Source organism: Pan troglodytes, chromosome 16, assembly GCF_028858775.2.
Source record: "Pan troglodytes isolate AG18354 chromosome 16, NHGRI_mPanTro3-v2.0_pri, whole genome shotgun sequence".
Taxonomy (NCBI): Eukaryota; Metazoa; Chordata; class Mammalia; order Primates; family Hominidae; genus Pan; species Pan troglodytes.
In genome coordinates, this window is record NC_072414.2 from 48,040,126 (window position 1) to 48,059,071 (window position 18,946).

An 18,946-nucleotide genomic window follows, 5' to 3' on the forward strand; every position below is an offset into this window, starting at 1 on the left:
ATTTTTTTCATGTGTTTGTTGGCTGCTTGTTTTTTTTTTTTTCTTTTTGGAGAAGTGTCTGTTCATGTCTTTTCTCTGTTTTTAATGGGGTTATTTGTTTTTGCTTGTTCAATTGTTTAAGTTACTTATAGATTCTGGATATTAGACCTTTGTCAGATGTGTAGTTTGCAAATGTTTTCTTCCATTCTGTAGGTTGTCCATATAATTTGTTAATAACTTATCTTGCTGTGTGGAAGCTCTTTAGTTTAATTAGGTCCCACTTGACAATTTTTGTTTTCGTTGCAATTGCTTTTGAGGACTTAGTCATAAATTATTTCCCAAGGCCAATGTCCCTAATGGTGTTTCCTAGGTTTTCTTCTAGTAGTCTTATAGTTTGAGGTCTTAAATTTAAATCTTAATCTATCTTGTAATAAGATAGGTGAAATGTAGGGGTTGAATTTCATTCTTCTGCATATTGCTAGGCAGTTATCCCAGCACCATTTATTGAATAGTAAGTCCTTTTTCCATTGCTTATTTTTGTCACCTTCGTCGAGATCAGATGGCTGTAGGTGTGCAGCTTCACTTCTGTATTCTGTATTCTGTTCCATTTATCTATGTGTCTGTTTTTGTTGTAGCCTTGTAGTATAGCTTGAAGTCAGGTAATGTGATGCCTCTGGCTTTGTTGTTTTTGCTTGGAATTGCTTTGGCTATTGAGACTCTTTTTTGGTTCCATATGAATTTTAGAATAGTTTTTTTCTAGTTCTGTGAAAGATAACATTGGTAGTTTGATAAGAATAGTGTTGAATATGTAGATTCCTTTGGCAGCATGGCCATTTTAACAATATTGATTCTTTTTCCATGTTTTGTTTTGTTTTTTCTTTTTTTTGAGACGGAATCTCCCTCTGTTGCTCAGGCTGGAGTGCAACCTCTGCCTCCCAGGTTCAAGTGATTCTCTTGCCTCACCCTACTGAGTAGCTGGGATTACAGGCATGTGCCACCATACCTGGCTGACTTTTGTATTTTTAGTAGAGATGGGGTTTTACCATATTGGCTATGCTGGTCTCAAACTCCTGACCTCAACTGATCTACCCGCCTCGGCCTCCCAAAGTGCTGGAATTACAGGCATGAGCCACCATGCCCAGTGATATTTATTCTTCTGATCCATGAGCATGGAGTGCATTTGTGTCATCTATGATTTCTTTGAGCAGTGCTTTGTAGATCTCCTTGTAATGATCTTTCATCTCCCTGTTTAGATGTATTCCTAGGTATTTTGTGTGTGTGTGGATATTGTAAATGGGATTGTATTCTTGGTCTGGCTCTCAGCTTGAATGTTGGTATATAGAAATGCTAGTGATACTTGTACACTGATTTTGTATCCTGAAATTTTACTGAAGTCATCTATCAGTTCCCTGAGCCTTTTTGTAGTGTCTTTAGGGTTTTCTAGGTATAGAATCATATTGTCCGTGAAGACAGATATTTTGACTTATTTTCTGATTTGAATGCCTTTTATTTCTTTCCTTTGCCTGATTGCTCTGGCTAGCAATGTACTATGTTGAATAGGAGTGGTGAGAGTGGGCATCTTTGTGTTGTTCCAGTTCTTGAGGGAAATGCTTCCAGTATTTTTTGCCCATTCAGTATGATGTTGGCTGTGGGTTTTACATAGATGGCTCTTATTTTTGGAGGTATGCTCCTTAGATGCCTAGTTTCCTGAGGGTTTTTATCAAGAAGCAATGTCGGGTTTTATTGAAAGCTTTTTCTGTGTTTATTGAGATGATTATATGGTTTTTGTTTTTAATTCTGTTTCTGTGGTCAATCACATCTCTTGAATTGTATATGTTGAACCAACCTTGCATCCTAGGAATGAAGCCTACTTGATTGTGGTGAATTAACTTTTTGATGTGCTGTTGGATTTGGTTTGCTAGTATTTTGTTGAGGATTTTTGCATCTATGTTCATCAGGTATATTAGCCTGGAGTTTTTTTTTTTTTTTTTCTGTTGTGTCTTTGGTAGGTTTTGGTATCAGGGTGATGCTGGCTTTGTAGAATTAGTTAGGGAGGAGTCCTTCCTCCTTGATTTTTTAAAAAATAGTTTCAGTAGAATTGGTATAAGCACTTTGTACATCTTGTAGAATTTGACTGAATCAATCTGGTCTAGGGATTTTTTGGTTGGTAGGTTTTTTGATACTGATTGAATGTCAGAACTTGATATTGGTCTGTTCTGAGTTTCAATTTCTACCTGATTTGATCTTGGGAGATTGTATGTTTCCAGGAATTCATCCATTTCCTCTAGATTTTATCCTTTGTGTGCATAGAGGTAGTCATAATAGTCTCTGAGCATCTTTTGTATTTCTGTGGGATCGTTTGTAATAACCATTGTCATTTCTGATTGTGCTTATTTGGATCTTCTCCTTTTTTTCTTCGCTGATCTAGCTAATGGTTTATCAATTTTGTTTATCCTTCAAAAAACCAACTTTTCGTTTTGTTGATTCCTTTCTTTTTTTTTTTCCCACACGGAGTCTCTCTCTGTTGCCCAGATTGAAGTGCAGTGGTGCAATCTCAGCTCACTGCAACCTCCGCCTCCCAGGTTCAAACAATTACTCTGCCTCAGCCTCCTGAGTAGCTCGGATTACAGGCATGCACTACCATGCCCAGCTAATTTTTGCATTTTTAGTAGAGATGGGGAGGGTGGCACTTCACCACATTGGCCAGGCTGATCTTGAACTCCTGACCTCAAGTGATCCATCAGCCTTGACCTCCCAAAGTGCTGGGATTACAGGCATGAGCCACTGGTCTCAATTTCACTTAGTTTTGCTCTGATTTTAGTTATTTTTCTGCTAGCTTGGGGATTAATTTGTTTTTGTTTTTCTAGTTCCTCTAGGTGTGATATTAGGTTGTCAATTTAAGATTTTTTCAAGCTTTTTGATGTAGGCATTTATTGCTAAAAATACTACTCTTACCACTGTTTTTGCTACATCCCAGAGATTTGTTATGTTGTGTCTCTAGTTTCATTTATTTCAAAGAATTTTTTGATTTCTGCTTTAATTTTATTGTTTATCCAAAAGTCATTCAGGAGCAAGTTATTTAATTTCCATGTAATTTTGTGGTTTTGAGAGATTTGGGTATTAATTTCTATTTCTATTCCACTGTGGTCTGAGAGTAAGGTTCCTATCTTTTTGAATTTACTGAGGCTCGCGTAAGTATATCTTGATATTTTGCTACTGTCATTTGAAAGCGCACTCTAAAAAATATTATAAATATGGCAAAGCATATTGCCCTGCTCTGGCCCCATTTCGTCCTCTTCACTTCTAGAGGCAACCACAGCTTTTTTTAAATACAAATATATAACTTTTAGTGTATATGCATGTATCCATAAAGAATATATGAATTATTGTTTGTATTTCTAAATTAAACATAAATAGCATCATAGTTTATAGGTTCGTTTTCAACTTGCCTTTTAAAAGCATGTTTTGAACTATACAATCTGATACATGGAAATCGAGTTTTTTCATTTTATCTGTTTATTATTCTGTTGTATCATTGTGGGAAGTCTGGGACCCCGAATGGAGGGACCGGCTGAAGCCATGGCAGAAGAACATAAATTGTGAAGATTTCATGGACATTTATTAGTTGCCCAAATTAATACTTTTATAATTTTTTATGCCTGTCTTTACTGCAATCTCTGAACATAAATTGTGAATATTTCGTGGACATTTATCACTTCCCCAATCAATACTCTTGTGATTTCCTATGCCTGTCTTTAATCTCTTAATCCTGTCATCTTTGTAAGCTGAGGATGAATGTCGCCTCAGGACCCTGTGATAATTGCATTAACTGCACAGATTGTTTAAACAATATGAAATCTGGGCACCTTGAAAAAGGAACAGGATAACAGTGATGTTCAGGGAACAAGGGAGATAACCATTAGGTCTGGCTGCCTGAGAGCTGGGAGGAACAGAGCCATATTTCTCTTCTTTCAAAAGCAAATAGGAGAAATATCACTGAATTCTTTTTCTCAGCAAGGAACATCCCTGAGAAGGAGAATGCGTTCCCAAAGGGAGTTCTCTAAAATGGCCGCTTTGGGAACGTCTGTCTTTTATGGTTGTAGATAAGGGATGAAATAAGCCCCAGTCTCACTTAGCGCTCCCAGGCTTATTAGGACGAGGAAATTCCCGCCTAATAAATTTTGGTCAGACCAGTTGTCTGCTCTCAAACCCTGTCTCCTGATAAGATGTTATCAATGACAGTGTGTACCCAAAACTTCATTAGCAATTTTAATTTTGCCCTGGTTCTGTGATCTCGCCCTGCCTCCATTTGCCTTGTGATATTTTATTACCTTGTGAAGTATGTGATCTCTGTGACCCACACCCTATTCGTACACTCCCTCCCCTTTTGAAAATCACTAATAAAAACTTGCTGGTTTTGTGGCTTGGGGGGCATCATGGAACCTGCCAACATGTGGTGTCTTCCCCGACACCCAGCTTTAACATTTCTCTCTTTTGTACTCTTTCCCTTTATTTCTCAGACCAGACGACACTTAGGGAAAGTAGAAAAGAAACTACATGAAATATTGGGGCCTGGTTTCCCCCGATATTGTATGAATAAAAGAGAATTTATCCATTCCTCTACTAAGGGAGAGTTAGAATGATTTTGATTTTTTTAAAATTTTTACTAAACTACTTAATTGCTATAGTTTTATAGTGCATGTTGACATCTGGATGTCTGGGTAGTGCAAGTCCCCTTCAATTCCCCTGCAAGATGTCTCTATTCTTAGGTCTTTACTATCTGAATCTTAGGATTACGTTTTCAGATTACATAAAACCCAGCCATGAGTTTGATTTTGATTGGAATTGTATTGCATATGCAGGTTAATTAGTGATGAGCAACATGTTGATGAGGTTGAGTATTCCTACATAAGAACATGGCTGCCAGGTGTGGTGGCTCACACCTGTTATCCCAACACTTTGGAAGGTTGAGGCAGATGTATCACTTGAGGTCAAGAGTTCAAGACCAGCCTGGCCAACATAGTGAAACCCCCCTCTCTACTAAAAATACAAAAAATTAGCCAGGCATGGTGGCATGCACCTGTAATCCCAGCTACTCGAGAGGCTGAGGCAGGAGAATCACTTGAACTCAGGAGGTGGAGGTTGCAGTGAACTGAGATCACGCCACTGCACTCCAGCCTGGGCAATAGAGTGAGACTGTCTCAAAAAAAAAAGAAACATGACAAACCTTTCCATTTACTTAGGGTTTCTTTAAACTTCAATCAATATCAGTAATAGAGTTTTTGCATATCTTTTGTTGGATTTATTCATAGCTATCTAACCAGCTTGGTTGCTTCTATGAGTGGGATCATTTCTCTTTAATATCATTTTCAGATTGTTTGCTGCTACGCTGTGGAAATGTTTGCTGCTATTTTGTGGAAATGCAATGAATTTTGTATATTGTGCCTTAACCCACATTGCAGGACTCTTTCGTTAGTTATCATAGTTGTATTATCTTGGATTTTCTGTGTAGATAACCCTGTCATCCATGAATAGTTACCTTTTGCTCTTTCCTTCCAATCCTTATATTTTTTTCTTGTGTTACTACATTGAGTAGGTCTTTCATGACAATATTGAATAAGAATAGTGATGGTGGGCATCACTGTTTTATTCTTGAGTTTGAAAGTATTATTTCTACTATTTTGCCATTAAATATGGTGTTTGCTATACATTTTTTATAACTATGTTTTACAAAGGCAAGCAATTTTCCTTCTATCCCAAGTTTGCCTAAGCTTTTTTTAAAACTTTGCCTAACTTGCCATCTTTAAATTTAGTAATTGGATTTAAATTTTTTTTTTTTTGAGATGGAGTCTTGCTCTGTTGCCCAGGCTGGAGTGCAGTGGCGTGATCTCGGCTCACTGCAAGCTCTGCCTCCCAGGTTCATGCCATTCTCCTGCCTCAGCCTCCTGAGTAGCTGGTACTCCAGGTGCCCGCCACCATGCCCGGCTAATGTTTTTTTGTATTTTTAGTAGAGACGGGGTTTCACTGGGTTAGCCAGAATGGTCTCGATCTCCTGACCTCGTGATCCACCCGCCTTGGCCTCCCAAAGTGCTGGGATTATAGGTGTGAGCCACCGCACCTGGCCTAAAAAATATATTTTCAATATCCTTGAGAAATATCCCCCCCATCGTTTGCTCATTTCCTATCAACCAAATCACAGACTGTTCAGTTGGCTAATAAGCATAGTACATCATTTCACTTGAGTCAATTAGTATTTTTTTTCTGCATCTATAAGAGGATTATATTGTGCTTCTCCTTTAATCTGCTAATTTGGTGAACAACATTATTAGGTTCTCCTTGCATTCCTGATACAAACCCTATTTGATATAGGGTAACTTATATTCATTTGTAATCACTCTCTTAACACACATCTATTCTATTAAATCTCTTAGCAGATCCTATTGGCTCCTCCTTCCTTCAAAATATACTCTGCATCTGACAACTTCTAACCATCTCTGCTACCTGAATTTAAGTCATCATCCTCTGTTGCCTGGATTGAGTCACTGATCTCTTCCTAGTCTCTCTGCTTCCACATTTGCCTCTCTATAGTTGATTCTCAAATTGCAACTGTAATGATCCTTTAAAAATGTAAGTCTGATTATGCCCCTTCTCTACCTAAAACCTTCAGAAAAATTCCCGCCTTCCTCCAAGTAAACACTACAGTCCTTTCAAGGGCCCACATCTCCTATTGCTCTTCCTGCTCCTACTCACTCCAGGCACACTCCCACCTCAGGGCCTTTGCACTTGCTCATTCCTCTGCCTCTGCCTGGGTAGTTCTGTCTCACAGATGTCGACGTATATCCCTATGTTGACATAGTTTTGTCTACATATATACTAATAGATCTCCACATATATACATGTCTACATGTAGATTTTATGAATATACATATCTACATATAAACACATCTATGTATGTAAACCTACACACATATGTCTACATATATCCCTCAATTCTCAGGTCTTTGCTCAAACATCACTTTCTGCATATTTCTGATAACACTATGTAAAACTACAGTCATGTTCCTCTGTTCTTTTACCTCCTTCCCTGCCTTATTTTTCTCCATAGCAGTGATTGTCATCTGACATACTGTGTATTTTGCTTATTTGTTTGTTGTGTTGATCCCTAGTTTGAATATTATTAGTAACTTTAAGGTGGCAGAGATGTTTGCCTGTTTTCTCCATTATATCCCTGGTATTTGTAACAGTGCCTGGCACAACCCAGTTACTCAGTAAATACTTAATGAATGAATGAAGTGATTATTGTTTGATGCTCTGTCAGCCTCAAAATCTGCCTCCATCCCTCCTCATTGCTGGGTTCAGTTTATTAATATTTTATTTAGGATTTGAGGAGCTGTGTTTCTTACTGTGACTGGCTTATAGATTGAACATATTTTGTTTTGGTTTTTTTTCTTCATTTCCCCTCAACTGTTTAGGAAGTTATACATCTTATTTTTGTTTTTGTTTTTGAGACAGAGTCTCACTCTGTTGCCCCAACTGGAGTGCAGTGGTGTGATGTTAGCCCACTGCAGCCTCAACCTCCCAGGCCCAAGTGATCCTCCCACCTCAGCCTTCTGAGTAGCTGGGACTATAGGCGCATGCCACCATGCCCAGCTAATTATAAATCTTATTTTTATTCCTTTGATAGTTACCTTTAATACGTTAACATGTGTTATATACTTAAAATACAAAAGTAACCATTTTTCTACTCTCATTCAGAATAACACAAGGACCCTGATATCAGGCCCTCCCACTTCACATGTTCTGGTTGCTGGTAACGTTGGTTCTACCTTGTAGATTGCTGATGTGACACATCCAAGGAGTGTCCTAGAAATATTATAACGTAGACACATTCCTTGACTCTTCCTCTCCTTTCTGCATTCTTGCATACTTTCTCCACCTGAGTAGAGTTTCATCTGAATCTGTACAATCTGGTTTTAATGCCTGTAAACACTTTGCTATCAATACCTACTGTCTATCACTTACTGTCTTGAAAAAATCTTACTAGCCTAGTCACAATAACCAGTGTGACTTACAGTGTTACACCACCCAGGAGTAATTACATTTCACGTATGTCATAAATATATCATAAATGAGGAAGCTTTAATAGAATACTTATTTATCTTGTCAAGGGCTCTCTTGCCACTCCTAAAAATATGTGATATGAAGCCTGGACAACATAGACACCATATTGACAAAATAAAAAATAAAAAACAACTGGATATGGTGGCACTTGCCTGTAGTCATAACTATTTGGGAGGCTGAGGCAAGAGGATTGCTTGAGCCCAAGCATTTGAGGCTGCAGTGAGCTATGATCATGCCACTGTACTCCAGCCAAGGCAACAGAGTAAAATCCTGTAGAAAAAAAAAAAAAAAGACAGATGTTGCTAACTTCTTTTACACACTGTTTTTGTTCCATCAATAAGAATCATGAAAAACTGATTTGACCTTCTCAAATTATTTTTCCCCTTTACTATTCTTACCCTTCACTGCTTTTCTCAGTAATATTCTTTCTGACATTTGCCAGCATTCAAAATATTCTCTATTATCTCTGCATTTGTAATACTATATGAAACCAGTATATCTTGCCTTCTTAATTAATGTTGATATGAATTGTGTCAAACCTGCAAATATTTAATTCCAAACAGCTGAGCAGCAGCAGATGCTTCATTTTTGTACAATAATGTTTAAATATCTAATGTCCTAATTTTTTAAAACATTGCTTAAATATTTTGAGAAAACTGACACAATCTTAAAACTGCCTAAGCTAATTAAAAATGACACAGTGCTTAAAACTACCTAAGTTAATGATTAAAATTTAGTATTATTTTACTTATACTTTTTCATGTAGCATAATCTATCTATTGATCGTGTAAAGAGCACCCTAATATATATTTATTTGTTTCTTGCTTTGTTTTTTGAGAAAGGGTCTTGCTATGTTGCTCAGGCTGGATTGCAGGGGCTATTTATTCACAGGCATAATCCCACTACTGATCAGCACAGGAGTTTTGACTTGCTTCATTTCTGACTTTGACTGGTTCACCCCTCCTTAGACAACCTGGTGATTTCCCTATACCCGGGAGGTCACCATATGATACCAAACTTAGTGTAGACCTCCGGTTGGTGTAGCCTCCTATAGCCTGGAACTCCTGGGCTCAGGTGATTCACCTCAGCCTCCAAGTAGTGGTGACTATAGGTGCATGCCACTGCACCCAGCAAGCTTCCTAATATTAATCTAGAATAGTTCATTTGATATTTTTCAGATTTTTTCATCCTTGTATTGTTTCCATATTTTTTCCCTTATGAATCAGTAGCTCTGTGTGGTTAACTTTTTGTTCTGTATTGAATTATTCCCCTTGAACATGTTTTTGAAAGTGAGATTGTGAGAATAAAAAAGTTCTGAATGGTTTTATGACTTTTGGGGTGACCACATTGATGCCCAGTTCCAGGAGGCACCCTTCATATAGGATGCAGCATAAATGGTGCTTCCTGGAATTCTGCAACAGAGCTGCCTTGTTGCTCCTGTGTCTGCTTTTCTCAGTGCCAGAAAAGTCTCATCATTTACTGTTAACGATGCCTATCTCCCCATACACTTCAAAACAGTTCAGTTTTAGCATTTTGTTTACTTTTGCCAAATTATAAAATGTATAGAAGTATGCAATATTTTAATTTGCATTATTTAATTAGTAAGTATTGGAATGTCTTTTGGTTTACTTTTTATGTTTTGAGCTGTTAAGACCCTTTAACAAATGTCTGCACATGACAGCACAAACATTGTGAGTATTGATTTTGGGGTTACAAATAAATCTGCCAGATTCTCAAATACAGAATTCATAAGTAACGAGGCTCAACTTGCCTCATTGGAGTAAAAAATATTTTTGTAAGCCTAACACAAAAAATATAAAACAAAAAGATTAGTTATTCTCTAAGCTCCTGTGGCCTTCTCTGCGTATTTGTGCCTGTGCTCCTTATTTTGCTTTTTCTTCCTGTTGCTGTGGGTGAACCATCCTTGCTCCTAGTCAAGGGAACCACTCCATCCAGGATCCGGATTCCATCCCTTCACCTGCAGTAGCATGTTTCAGCAAATCCTACCTTTATTTCTTGCATTATTAGATTTTCCCTGTCTACTGGGTATTTTCTTCCATCAGCACACAAAATACCATTAATGTCTCTCAAGAAACAACCACACAACAAAAAGTGTCCTCACTTCAGTCTCCTCACTTCGCACTTCTCCTTTACAGTGAAACAAAAATAAAAAACAAAAACAAAAAATGAAAAAACCCAAAACAAAACAGTCTACGCTTGTCTCCAAATGCTTTCCTCTCATCTTTCTTTCCAAATCTCTTTTTAAGCTAATTGTGAATTTATTTCAAATGGTAAATATTTATGGAACAAACTTTTTTTTAGAATTTTAATTTTTTTAAAATGTGGGGTAATAATGAAATAAGATTTAACAAAAACGTGTATTGTTGCTGAAGCTGCCTGTATTCTTTTTATTTTTATATGTATTTGAAAGTTTTCCACAATACAATGTTACAGGAGTATGCTTTGAAGTCTCTCTAACACTCTTGCCCCATTCACCTCATCTCCCCTGTCTTCTACATGGAATCACTTTAGTTTCTTATGTATCCTTTCAGTGCAGATACAAGTAAAAATGAATGTGCCTTCTTTTCCTTCCTATTTGACACACGAGGCCTCACTCCACATGCAGGCTTCTGCAATTTGCTTTCATCATGTTACAATGTATGTTAATATGCTACATTGTTTGAGCTGTGTGTGTGTGTGTGTGTGTAGTACAAAGGGTCATGCACAATATTTCTTTGCTTTTCACTGAGACAAAGTACCAGCTATAAGAAGTCATGTTTGCTCATTTATCCTTGCCAGCGTAATTTCACAGAGCCCCTGACTCTGTGACTATGTGTAGCTCTCCAAAGGGATGCTTTATTTTTATTTTCTTTTTTTTTTTTGAGACCAAGTCTTGCTGTGTCACCCAGGTTGGAGTGGAGTGGCATGATCTCGGCTCACTGCAACCTCCGCCTCCCAGGTTCAAGCGATTCTCCTGCCTCAGCCTCCCTAGTAATTGGGATTACAGGTGCCCGCCACAACACCCAGCTAATTTTTGTGTTTTTAGTAGAGATGGAGTTTCACCATGTTGCCCAGGCTGGTCTCAAATTCCTGGGCTCAACCGATCCACCCGACTTGGCCTCCCAAAGTGCTGGGATTACAGGCATGAGCAACTGCCCCCAGCTAATGCTTTGAAGACTAAACGGGATATGGCACATGGCTCCCAAGTCTCTTGCCTGAGTCAACATATTCCTTAAAAGATGAATGACCCTATTCTTTGCCTTTTCCTACACATAAGATAACATCTGAAGGGTTAATGGTATGCCTTTGTCATCTATAGCCACATGTACTCTTACCCTCAGACTCGGATGTGATTTTGTCTTAATGTGACTTTGGAGCACATACTAAATCTTACTACCTGTAGGTAAGCTGTCAACTGGAACACTGCTTCAGCTGTCCTGCAGACCCTCTCTGACTCTCTCTGGGCTGTGGTCCTCAGTAAGACTTCTGAATAAAATGAACTTTAATTCTTCAAAAGCTTGATTTTTTTTTTCTTTACTTGACAATGTTGAATCATCTTTTAGTCCGGAGTCTACCTTGGATGAACATCTAGAACTTTGCTTCTTTGCCCTCTGGCCTCCTCTTCCTCCACCAGGAACCCTGGTTTTTTCCCTCTCATGCTTCTCCCTCAGGCCCAGGCATTGTCCTGGAATGCTGGAGTTTGATCTCTGAAGTCCTTGGTGCCCCTGCAGCAGCAGTGGCCACTGTGGTAGAGCTTTTGCATCTCAGGAAGGTTTCATTTCTGCAGGTCCTGAGGAGTGAAGCTTCTGTGAGACGAAGCTTTCCTTTGCCGATAGTGACCACTTCTCACAGCAATCTTTGGTGCAAAGTCTCACCAAGGAATTCTTTCCATTTGAAGGGCAGTGGGGGCAGGGAGGGGTGAAAAGGAAATGAGGATATAAAGAACACAGGAGGACAGAAAGTCAAATCCGGCCACCCATTTTAACCTTTGAAATGTTTGGATCAATTTTTGCATTCTATCATTAACTTCTGTTTATAGGAAATTTTATAAATATGTAATTGTTTTGTAACTAAAAGGCTACTTTTTCACTAAAACCAGAGTCTGGAATTACTTTTTTCTTTTCTTTTCTTTTCTTTTCTTTTCTTTTCTTTTGAGACAGGGTCTCACTCTGTTGCCCAGGCTGGAGTGCAGTGGTGTGATCACGCTTCATTCAGCCTCAACTTCTTAGGCACAGGTCACCCTCCCACCTCAGTCTCCCAGGTAGCTGGGACTACAGGCATGCACCACCACACCTGGCTAATTTTTGTATTTTTTGCAGAGATGGGGTTTCGCCATGTTGCCCAGGATGGTCTCCAATTCCTGGGTTCAAGCAATCCTCCTGCCTTGGCCTCCCAAATGATGGAATTACAGGCATGAACCAGTGCACCTGAACACTTTTTTTTTTTTTGTAAATGGTTTGCTATTTTCTGTAGGAATTTCTATTGGTATTTTAATTGCACTACCTTAAATCTATGACTAAATTTGAAAAGATGCCATCTTTCTCACTATGTTAATTGTTTTCAACCCAAATGTGATACGTTACTGCTTCTGCTCAACTCTGTCTTTACTGTAATATTGTTTTATTATATCTAGTTGGCACTTTGTTAGGTTAATTGTATAAATGCCTTAGCATCTTAGCATGGCTAACATATACTGGATTGTTTAAAATAAATTTGATAAGCAAAGGAAAAAAATGAGAATCAGAATAACGTATGGATAGAAAGCTTGGAAAGCATCAAGAGAGTTTGAATAATGATGCTAACAATCCTGACCAGCTTTACTGGGTTGAAGATTCCCATGTCCTCAGAGAACACCATTCTGTTAATAGATGACTGGCATGCACAGGCTCCATTAGGACCCCTTATCTTGTGGTTAGGTATCTTGGTGCACATGTAACTTGTTTCACTGGCCTAAGACTATCTCTCCTCTAGGCTCAATTATTTTGTGGTTCAAACCTACTTAGGTTAGGGCTTGGCTGGGCACGGTGGCTCACGCCTGTAATCCCAGCACTTTGGGAGGCTGAGGCAGGCAGATCACCTTAGGTCGGGAGTTCAAGACCAGCCTGGCCAACATGGTGAAACCCCATCTCTACTAAAAATACAAAAATTAGCTGGGCATGGTGGTGGGCACCTGTAATCCAGCTACTCTGGAGGCTGAGGCAGGAGAATCACTTGAACCTGGGAGGCGGAGGTTGCAATGGGCCGAGATCCCACCACTGCCTGGGAAACAGAGTGAGACCTTGTCTCAAAAATAAATAAATAAATAAATACATCCATAAAAATTTAAAACTACCTACTTAGATTAGGGCTGCCACATAAAATATAGAACAGTTAAATTTGAATTTCAGATAGTTTATTTTAATAGTAAGTATTCTGAAGTATTACATATTTAAAGTTTATCTGAAATTCAGAGTAAACTAGAGATCTCCAATAATTTTCCTAAATTTGCCAACCCTACCCTAGGTACTACCATTCAGTTTTATTTTCTGGTCTGAGGGTTACACCTACTTCAGAATTAATGTGCTGGTCAGTGAAGAACATTTTGTGGCTTGTCAAGCCATAAAAATTGTATCTTTGAAGCATTCAGTGGCTTTCAGTCTGCACCTTCTTGGATGTGACAGATCAGGAAAGAGACACGAGTCCCATCTTCACATCAATGGTACAAACATATTGAACTGATTGCCCCCATTCTGCTATACTAAGCAGCCTGGTTTCTAGTAGTATCTCTGCCTAAGAACTCATCCTTTCCTGTTTCCACCTGATTTTCTCAGTAGCTGTCCCTCACCAGTGCTCTCCTGGTTTGTGTGAGACCTCAGAGCTCTGGTTTGTGTGAGACCTCAGACCAGCTTACTGTCTGTGGCTTTCTGCCATCCTCCCCCGCTGCTGGGCTCTCTTACACTCCTTCCAGCCAAAGGCTTGTTCTCATTTGCCCCTTGTGATCTTTAAGAGCTCTGTTCCTCACCCAAATTTGACTATGAGAAAGAGATAAGAAGCCCCTGACACTCAGGAGCTGCCCTGGCACCCACAGTCAGGCCTAGGCATTTTCCTGCTGAACATAAATCATTTCACAGAACACCAGCAAGGCCATCCGAGAACCAGGATGAATCAAGAGAGAAACGAGACCACTTTGTGATCAGGTTTGAACATGGACAAAACATGAATGTTTTCCTAGCCACAAAAATGACCAAACAAGCCCCTAACCTGGCTAATATGAGTGCCTACTGCTGCTTTACCAATGATCAGTTTAGATTTACTCTAGTCTTCCCTCCTTCTAGATGAGATTCATTAAGATGCCCAATCATAGAATTACCTCTGTCTCCTGACAGCCTCCAGTCCAGAGCAAACTCCTACTCCCCTAAACTCTACAATTGCCTAGCAAGAGCCCAAATCCTATAGAAAGTCTTTTAAACACCCCACGGTGACAGAGGCGTACCCCAGGGTGTATGGTCTCCCCTGTTGCTTGGAGCACTAAACCCAATTGTTCAGCTGCAGGGGTGTTCATGGGGGTCCTTGGCTGCAGAGCGTTGACAACACCCAGCAACCCATGATTCAGCCTCCATAGTTGTTGTGCCAAACCCCTATTAACCTCAGTAGGGAAGGCACCAGGTTCCAGAGACCAAAGAAGAGACCCAGAACCAGCATGGGGTTTCTGTTAGGGGCTTCCATACAGGGGAAAGAGCCCGGTGGTGGTGGGATAGTCCAGATAACTGCACAGCCCAGTGGCAGCAGGCTGAGCAGGAAAATCACAACTGCCTGCAAACACCATGCAGTTTATATAGCATTTTCATTTAATACCCTCCCCTTAACAATCTCCACCTGGCAATCTTCATTTAACCCAAAACTTGGGGCCTTAATCCACTGCATGGCCTGTGCTCCTTGGGATGGGATGGAGGCCTAGATGTTCCTCCTAGACAATGAATGAATCTCCGGGTTGGCCACTCCTGGATTCCCTAGCTCGGACCACACAGGCAGGTGTATGTGCCATGCAGGGTCGGTCTCAGGGTATGCTCAAGTTATTGCTGTCAGGTGTGTTTACTCTAAAATAGTATTCAAAGCCACTCCCAGGATTGAGCAAATGCCGAAGGCATTTTGTGAAGATGTAGGCTGTGTGGTGGTCCCCGCAGTTACCTTAGCTCCTGCTCCTGCCTCACCAGTAGGGGTTTGTAACTGGCTTAGAGGTGAGCTGCATGTCTGCCCACCTATCAGAGGTCAGCATGGAAGATGGCATCACCATCCCTCTCACCCAGCACCACCTGGCTACTGGGGGCTGCTCCCCACTCTCAACACTGCTGGTTTCACTATGATTGGGTGGGGCAAATAATTCTAGAAGAACTAAGTGCACTGTGGGCATTAACCATGTCATTTAAGAACAGTGGTTTTATACCTCTGTCCTCATACTCTAGAGTAACAGACTTTTCCTTGGTGGAAGCATCCACTTCTCTATCAGTGATCAAATAAGAGTAAGAAGATGATTAGGCTCAGTATACCATCAACTCAAAGTGGGCACAGGAGCATCTATATTATTAAAGTTCAGGAGGGAGAGTCCATGTCTAGGTTATAAAACTGAAATGGACAGCTTCAAATACCCACCAAAGTCCAGAATTTCACCATGGAGATATGATAGTCCTTAAAAAAGAGGAGATGCCAGACTGTCCTGAGAATCAGTTCTGATTAATATATCTATGAGGCGACTCCTCTCTCTGGCTCCAAACATACACCTACCAGAAATCGTCACCCTACACCTAGCAGTACTGGTTGGATTTCATTTTTAAAAAATTACTGTTGGCTGCTGTCTTGTACCTCCCCTATCTGAGAACTTGAGCCCTCAGCCTGTGTTGGGGGATGTGCTCGCATGGCTTCTCCTCAGTACACCAACATGGGTCTGTCTGTCTGGAAACAGCTTCCAGCTGGTTTGTTGTTGGCAGCAGTGTTCAGCTGCCCTGATCTAGAGAAGCCGCTCTCCTATCCATGGTTTTGTCCCCGTGGCCCTTGCCCTTGTCTACACAGACCTGGCTCACCTGCTTTCTTGGCGGGACCTACCCAATAGTCACCCACAGGATAGTACTCACCTTTTCTCTCTATTTTCTGTGTACCAGCCTCTCCTTTGCTCTCATTTTCTTTCCTACCCAGTTTAGGTTTTCTCCCCCTTTGCCATATCTTTTCCTCACCTCACTATTGTTTCATCTGAATTTTCTAGTGTTAGTAACATTCACCTTTGGATGGGAAAATAATCAAGTCAGGACATTACTCAGAATTAAACTAGATATCTCTAAGTTTTCTTTCAACACTATAATTTCATGATTCTTTGGAGCTACTGTTCTCCCCAACTTCTACCTGCTAAATAAATAATCCAGTTAGAACTTTCACTTTAGTCTGTACTTGACTCTATTTAGAGTTAATTTAGGAGACAGAATAATGGCTCATAAGTTTCTCAACCTCACTAATAAGCAAAGAAATTCAAATGAAAGAGGATTGTTTTCAATCCACCAAACTGACAAAAATGAAAAATATCAATTCCCAGGGTAGGAAAGTTGGTTGGCTGGTACTTTGGAATATATCATTCTGGAAAAGAATCTGGTAACATGTATTAATATTTTAAATATGCATATTCCACATTTGGAAATTTATCCTAAGGCCAAATAAGCAAAGATGTATATAAAATAATGTTAATTGCAGCACTGCATGTAGTAGAAAAATTCAAAACCACTTAAGTGTCCATCAGTAGGAGAGGGTTAATATGATATATGCATAATACTATGCAGATTAAAAAATAATCAGATTGATAAGTGATTCTCAACCCTGACTGCACTTGTGAATCCAGAAACACTTAAAAAACTCGTAATTCCAGGATCCACCCTCAGAGGTTCTGATTATCTGTTTGAGAATGAGGCCCAGTATTTGCACTGTTTTAAAGTGCCCCAGGTAATTCTAATGTGCAGTCAAGTTTGAGAACCACTCAACCCTTAATATGCGAGATGTTTCTATCAGCTCTAACAAGAAAGATGCCCATGATACACTGCAAGTGAAAAAATTAGGTTACTTAATTTGTTGATTATGATTTGTTAAATTGAACTAAAAATGGCCTGAGAAGGACTCTGTACTTCTATATTTGAGTCCTTGTGGACAAACTGTAATCTAACTTAATAGGTAGACAAGATTGAAAACCTAACGTAGGAGTATGTGCCTGTAACAAGAGCTGAGTCTTGGCCAATCCCAACAGCCATACTTCAACCACTCATACACTGCTGAGTGTTCAAACTGTGTTCACGTAAGGCAAATGTCAAGCTGTAACCAATCCAGCTGTTTCTGTACCTCACTTCCAATTTCTGTACATCACTTCCTGTTTTTTAATCTATAAATCTTCCACCACATGGCTGTACTGGAAACTCTATGAATCTGCTGTGATTCTGGGGACTGCCTGATTCATGAATCATTTATTGCTCAAACTCCTTTAAATTTAATTTGCCTGAAGCTTTTATTTTATCAGATTACATTTATTAACAAATTATACATGTGCATTAAAATATAAAAGTTTACACACAGTTATTTCTGAAGAGTGAATTACATATTTGCAGTCTGTTTTCAACCATTATCATATATTTCTCTTTTTTGAAAAAATGAAAAGGCTGTACAGGCTGAAAATGCAGAGAAAAAATGAAAACTGGCCTTCAGATGGCTTCTGAGTGCCAATAGGGACTTCCATCCTAAACCTGGTTTTATTTCTGTGGCTGACAACAGCAAAGTGTGTACTTAGAGACAATATGGTCATTGTATTAGTTTGTTCTCACACTGCTAAAAAGAACTACTTGAGGCTGGGTAATTTATGAAGAAAAGAGAGTGACTTGACTAACCATTCCACAGGCTATACAGGAAGCATGGCTAGGGAGGCCTCAGGAAACTTACAGTCATGGCGGAAGCAGGCACATCTTCACATGGTGGAACAGAGAGAGAAAGTGCTAAGGTGGAAGTGCTACACACTTTTAAACATCCAGATCTCGTGAGAACTCACTGACTGTCATGAGAACAGTAAGGGGGAAATCCACCTCCATGATCCAGTCACCTCCCACCTTCCCCCAACACTGGGGATTACAATTCATCATGAGATTTTGGTGGTGACATAGAGCCAAACCATATCACTCATCTTAGCTCAAGTCAAAAACACTGGCTTGGCTAAATAATTCATTATGGTTCCCTTCACCATGAATTTATGTTCTGCAGAAAGAAATAATGAAATGGAATATGTGCATCATCTTGTATTTTAGAAACAAAATGTTTAGGCAATCATTTCTAAATTCATACATTAAAAAAGTGTGTGCATACTTGAAGAGTTAAACTTTGTAGAAAGTATCTCGTAGGTGAACTGGCTTCAGTGGGCTTTATTGAAAATCATGATTTAGAGTTTTACCACATAGTAGAGTTCACTAAAAAATATTACAGCTCTCCAGGCCTGGTGGCTCATGCCTATAATTCCAGCACTTTGCAGGCTGAGGCAGGAGGATTGCTTAAGAACAGGAGTTCAAGGCTGCAGTGAGCTGTAATCATGCCACTGCACTCCAGCCCTGTCTCAAAAAGTAATTACAACTCAATAAAACTGGTGTGTGTGTGTGTGTGTGTGTGTGTGTGTATCATTGATTATAAGTCTGATATTTCTCTCTCCCTTCCTTCCTTGCTGTCTCCACCCTTGTAAACAAAACAAAACAAAAAAACTCCAACCAGTTTTCCCGGGGTCAGTCTACTGAAGAGCTGATTTCTACATATTGCATAAACTATACTATTCATGAATTTTAAAAAATAACTTAAACTCTCA